Below are 5,689 nucleotides of genomic sequence, written 5' to 3' on the forward strand. Positions count from 1 at the left end.
GTTTTTTGTGAAATTGTCATAAAAGTATAAATTCAATTATATGTTTATTATTGAGGTCCTAGTTAAAGGTGTGTTATACTGGACTACATTATATTCAGAGGTGTGTCTATATTTTTGTCCTCCCCAACTACATACATGAGAGGGTCAGAAATAATAATAAGAAATGTCTTCATTTTGTCTTAGCTGATTTTATTCTGGTTTTAATGATGCTGCTGTTGTTCCTTGTCTGTGTAAAGCACTTTGAATTGCCTCTCTGTATGAAATGTGCTATATAAATAAAGCTGCCTTGCCTCGCCCTTCTATGTCAACTAAGTTAAGCCAAAAGTCAGTGTTGAGAAAATGCTTTGTTATGGCTCGACTGTGACTGACTCAAGAAGAATGTTGAGAAGATGCTTTGTTATGGCTTATTCAAATGCTCAAGAAGATGTTATACATTTGTATGCGCAACTGTTTTGGTTCAGAGCAGATGATGTATTTGTGCTTGAGCTGGTCCACATAGTTCTCACAAATACCAAACCACAAGTATGCAGAATTTTGGGCACCTGGCTCCATCTGGAAACATCAACACATGACAGAGACAGATTAACAGAGCTGAAATTCCTGAACTGCTACAGTACCAACTTGACTGTATAAATAGGCTCAGCTGAGACTGCCTCTCTGAGCACTGTTTTCATGCAACTGAATTGTATGTATTGAATCCTCCCTTGCTGCAAGTATTAAAATCCATATATAAAGAAAATCGACCTTGGTCTACTGAGTCCGTTTGTTTATGGTAGAATAACCCTAACAGTCAATGATCTGTGTAGTTGCTTAAAAAAACATCATGTAACGAGTCACCACTTGAATTCCATGCACTAATACTGTATCTTAATGACAACACTGGCTCACAATCACTCACTGGTATTACGGCAGGTCTCTGTTAGTTCTTGGTACATCCTTGTTGATGATTCGAATGGCTTCCTGCAGCTCCTCATGGTCAGATGTGACACGCTCAAATATGATCTGTTAACAAGAAGGAACATAGAGTCAAATACATTTAACCACTACTGACTATGATCTCAATACTGACAGCTTTAATGGAGTCCATACTGTTGAAAATACCCAACATAACCAAAGGAAAAAAAATTATGTTACACCTGAAATCTGAAAAACTGAACCATTGCAGATATGATAAAAAAATCAAAAAGATACTATTAAAATATATAGACTGAAATTACAATGACATATATTTAACTGATATAACTTGTGCCTGCAGCTCCAAGAATTCCAGCCTGTCCTTGACCTCCTCAGACTGTTCCTGGGTCTGTAGCTGGGCCTGTGCCTGCCTCTGGTCAAAGTACCTGACAGCTGCGATCAGCTCAGCTGGAATGGGAAAAGGCTCATAGATCTTTTTAAAAGGAGAAAGCAGAATGATGAAAAAAGACAAACAAACAGTAACTTTGTATGAGTTTGTGCATGTTTTACCATCTGTGCCATTGAGGTGCATCTGCACAGCTGAAGGAAGGAACTGCTGCCACTTTCTCTTCATGACCTGGTATCGTACAAGCAGCTGCTCCTGTAGCAGAGAGTGCTCCGATGCTGTGGAACTGCACGGATACATCTCAAACAGGAAACGTCACACCAGGCCACGCTCAGAAGGAGATGCACCACCTTGGCAGGGATTGAAAACCTTTTAATCATTTACAGTCGCTGATATAAGTGACTCTCCTGGGTGTTCATACCAAGAAGTGTTTCAGGCAAATCCAAAATGGATGTCATGAGAATGAGAGCTCTGCAAATCAAATCAAATTTTATTTGTATAGTGCCAAGTCACAACAAAAGTCATCTCAGGACACTTTACAAAGTAAGGTCTAGGCCTTACTCTTATCACTATTATTACAGAGGGAAAACCCAACAAATCCCCCTTGAGCAGCACTTGGCGACAGTGAGGAGGAAAAACTCCCTTTAATGGAAGAAACCTCCAACAGACCCCAGCTCTTGGTGGGCGGCCTTGTGCCTCGACTGGTTGGGGTGAGTGGATCGAGGAGAGAGAAAAGTGGAAAAGCAACAGGACACAACAAACAATCAAACACTGGTCAGGTTGATGTGGCTGGTGACTGCTCATCAGAAACATAGAGCTCCAGAACCAGGGCTACCTGCAAGAGAGGGGAAGAGAGAAACTCAGAGGATCATGGGGCCCCCTAGCAGCCTAGGCCTATAGCAGCATAACTAAGGGAAGACTCAGGGTCACCTGATCCAACCCTAACCATAAGCTTTATCAAAAAGGAAAGTCTTAAGTCTAATCCTAAAGGTAGAGAGGGTGTCTGCCTCCCGAACTGAGACTGGGAGTTGGTTCCATAGGAGAGGGGCTTGATAGCTAAAGGCTCTGCCTCCCATTCTACTTCTGTGGACTCTAGGAACCGCAAGTAAACCTGCACTCTGAGAACGAACTACTCTGTTAGGATGATAAGGCTCTATGAGGTCTTTAAGATACAATGGAGCCTTGTCATTAAGGGCTTTGTATGTTAGGAGAAGGATTTTAAATTCTATTCTGAAATTTACAGGGAGCCAGTGGAGGAAATATGATCTCTCTTGCTAGTTCCTGTCAGTACTCTGGCTGCAGCATTTTGGATTAACTGGAGGTTTTTTAGGGAACTATTGGGACATCCTGATAGTAAAGAGTTACAGTAGTCCAGCCTGGAAGTAACAAATGCATGGACCAGTTTTTCAGCATCACTTTGAGACAGGATGCTCCTGATTTTCGCAATAATGTGCAGGTGAAAGAAGGCAGTCTTAGAGACTTGGTTTATGTGTGATTTAAAGGATATATCCTGGTCAAAATTGCTCCAAGGTTCCTCACAGTAGTACTGGAGGCGAGAGCTATGTCATCTAGAGTAACTATATGATTAGAGACCAGATTTCTAAAGTTTTCAGGCCCAAACACAATGACTTCAGTTTTGTTAGAGTTCAGAAGTAAGTTACAGGTCATCCAGGCCCTTATGTCTTTAAGACATGCTTGAAGTTTGACCAGCTGATCTGATTAATTTGGCTTCATAGATAAATATAACTGAGTATCATCTGCATAGCAATGGAAATTTATGTTGTGCTTCCTGATAATATTGCCTAAAGGGAGCATGTATAAAGTGAAGAGAATTGGACCTAACACAGAGCCCTGTGGAACACCGTGACTAACTTCAGTTTGTGTGGAACATTCATCATTAACATGAACAAATTGAAATCTTTCAGATAAATAAGATTTGAACCAAATTAGCGCAGTTCCTTTAATCCCAATAACATGTTCAAGTCTCTGCAGTAAGATGCTGTGATCAATGGTGTCAAAAGCAGCACTGAGATCTAAGAGGACAAGTATGGAGACAAGTCCTGTGTCCGAGGCTAGGAGAAGATCATTGGTGACTTTCACCAATGCGGTTTCTGTACTATGATGGACTCTAAATCCTGACTGAAAATCCTCAAACAAATCATTCTTGTGCAAGTGGTCACATAACTGCTTTGCAACAGCTTTTTCAAGGATTTTGGAAATAAATGGGAGATTGGATATTGGTCTATAATTAGCTAGGACACCTGGGTCAAGAGTAGGCTTTTTGACTAGAGGTTTAATTACTGCAAGTTTAAAAGCCTGTGGAACATAACCTGTTAATAGAGAGAGGCTAATCAGATATAGTATGAATGTATTGATTAGGGGAAAGACGTCTTTGAGCAGCCTGGTCGGGATGGGGTCCAGGAGACATGTTGATGATTTAGATAAAACAATTGTTGGGGTCAGCTCAGAGAGATCTATGGGAGAGAAGTAGTCCAAGTAGAAATGAGGTCTTACAGATGTTTCTAAAGCCAAGGTAGTAGATGGCACATCCGTGAGAGCTGTGGGAATAGTCTGACCAATTTTTTCTCTAATAGTTGTGATTTTATTTGTAAAGAAGCTCATGAAGTCATTGCTGCTGAGATCTAAGGGAATGTTAAGCTTAACAGCACTGTGGCTCTTTGTCAGCCTGGCTACAGCGCTGAAAAGAAACCTGAGGTTGTTCTTATTTTCCTCAATCAGTGATGAATAAAATGCGGTTCTGGCACTACGAAGGGCTTTCTTATGTTATTAAACTATCTTTCCAGGCTATGAAAAACTCTTCTGACTTACAGGCTGATCTCAAATCTATCCTTTATAAGCAGGACTACTGAGAAAGTAGTTTTTTATGTAACCAAGTCTTCATTGTGATATAGCAGTGTGTTAAAAAGGCACAACATTTTAGTTTGGATGAAGAGTTGAGCTGATGGAGGAAGAATAGCATTCAGGAGAGATTGATGCAAAATGCTGCAGCCAGAATACTGACAGGAACTAGCAAGAGAGATCATATCTCTCCCATATTAGCTTTTCTCCACTGGCTCCCTGTAAAATCCAGAATAGATTTTACAATCCTTCTCCTAACATACAAAGCCCTTAATGACAAGGCTCCATCGTATCTTAAAGACCTTGTAGAGCCTTATCATCCTAACAGCAGTGGTGCGGTGAGGTTGACAGCTGGTGAGGCTCTGACTCTTTTACAGTCAGATTTACAAATACAAATGAACCATTAACAAATTGTCTGTTAACAAACACTGCGTTATGTTTTATATCTCATATCAGCATTCTTCACACAAACGTGACCCATTTTTAATTTGAGGTTAAAATTATTCCTATTGAGCTTATTTCTAACTAGAAATAATAAAAGTTTATGGTCTTACCTTTACTTGTACATGAAATCCATTTGTCAGCTGGTATCTATTACAAACCCTTTTACCGTTCGAATCCAATATTGAAACAAATGTTTTCAATAAAGAAGATCCTTCTGGACAAAAATGTCCAGACTGTCAAAAATGTTTTGATTGAAAGTCCAGATTTGCAAATTTTCTCAGCTTGGAAATGTAATCTTCCATTTCTCAGAGTGCAGTTTTACTTGTGGTTCCTAGAGTCCACAGAAGTAGAATGGGAGGCAGAGCCTTTAGCTATCAAGCTCCTCTCCTGTGGAACCAGCTCCCAGTCTCAGTTCAGGAGGCAGACACCCTCTCTACCTTTAAGAGTAGACTTTAAGACTTTCCTTTTTGATAAAGCTCATACTTAGCTTAATATAATATTGTTGTTTTTAATATAATCCTAGTAGGACAGTGAGGGAGGGTAGAAAGGTACTCATCATGTTGTGATACTGTATGTCTTCTAATATTTCATGGCATCAGAACAATTAATGTCTCTTCTTTTAAAGGGAGTTTTTCCTCCCCATTGTCGGTTTGTCAGGTTTTGCCTATATAACAATAATAATAGTAGTTAGTGTTACACAGGAACTTGAGAAGATAAAGAAATGGTGTGACAGTAATATAGTATCTCTGAATTTGGATAAAACTAAATTTATGGTATTTGGGAATTGCAGACTAGACAATGAAATTCAATTGAAAATTGGGGGAGCTAATATAGAATGAAAAGGAAGAGCAGGAACCCACATGGAAGGACAAAGCTCTGCACGGTAGGTACCACCGTCAAATAGTAGAAGTGGCTGATATCGAAAAATCCTGCAGTGGCTGGACAAAGCTGGATTGAAAGACAGCACAGAGGCACTAATCCTGGCAGCACAAGAACAAGCTCTAAGTACAAGATCAATAGAGACAGGGGTCTACCATACCAGACAGGACCCCAGGTGCAGGCTGTGCAAAGATGCCCCTGAGACAA

This window comes from Monopterus albus, unplaced genomic scaffold (genome assembly GCF_001952655.1).
Source record: "Monopterus albus unplaced genomic scaffold, M_albus_1.0 scaffold653.1, whole genome shotgun sequence".
Classification (NCBI taxonomy): Eukaryota; Metazoa; Chordata; class Actinopteri; order Synbranchiformes; family Synbranchidae; genus Monopterus; species Monopterus albus.